The sequence below is a fragment of the Pogonomyrmex barbatus genome, unplaced genomic scaffold, assembly GCF_055798465.1.
Source record: "Pogonomyrmex barbatus isolate J1 unplaced genomic scaffold, ASM5579846v1 scaffold3, whole genome shotgun sequence".
Taxonomy (NCBI): domain Eukaryota; kingdom Metazoa; phylum Arthropoda; class Insecta; order Hymenoptera; family Formicidae; genus Pogonomyrmex; species Pogonomyrmex barbatus.
In genome coordinates, this window is record NW_028297127.1 from 22,325,169 (window position 1) to 22,325,672 (window position 504).

Sequence of the window (504 nt, forward strand, 5' to 3'; positions counted from 1 at the left end):
GTAGACGGTAGGTTATCAGTCGGCAGAATATCTTGGTAGCGAACGGAAACGCGAGCCCTCCAGTGTGGTAACACGTGTAACACGAGGAAACAAGAATCGAATGTGGAAACATTAATGTCTATGCCAGCTGTATCAACGCTACAAATCGTTGTTCCATTTAATCGTGTGAAAAGAGTAATTTAAAGGAATTGGGCGCGTTGAAAAAAAATTCCCAGTGCTTTTAATTCATTTTAAATTTCAAAAAGTTAAAGATATCTCTTAATTACGTGCCAATTATATTATCCATATTCTGACAGAATATCGAAATATCCGCATAATATTCGCGATAAGACAGACGCGTTTCGGTAAGCTTGTAATCGCACGATGACCGCGACCGCGCCAAGGTAAATGCCAGCAAGGAGGTCACGGCGCCGGTGAATTGTGTTAAGTGCGCCAGGGCGAGCTTATTTGACGAGGTTCGCAAGATGAAGAGAGAGGAGGTGAGAGAGAGGAGAGGAGGAGAGA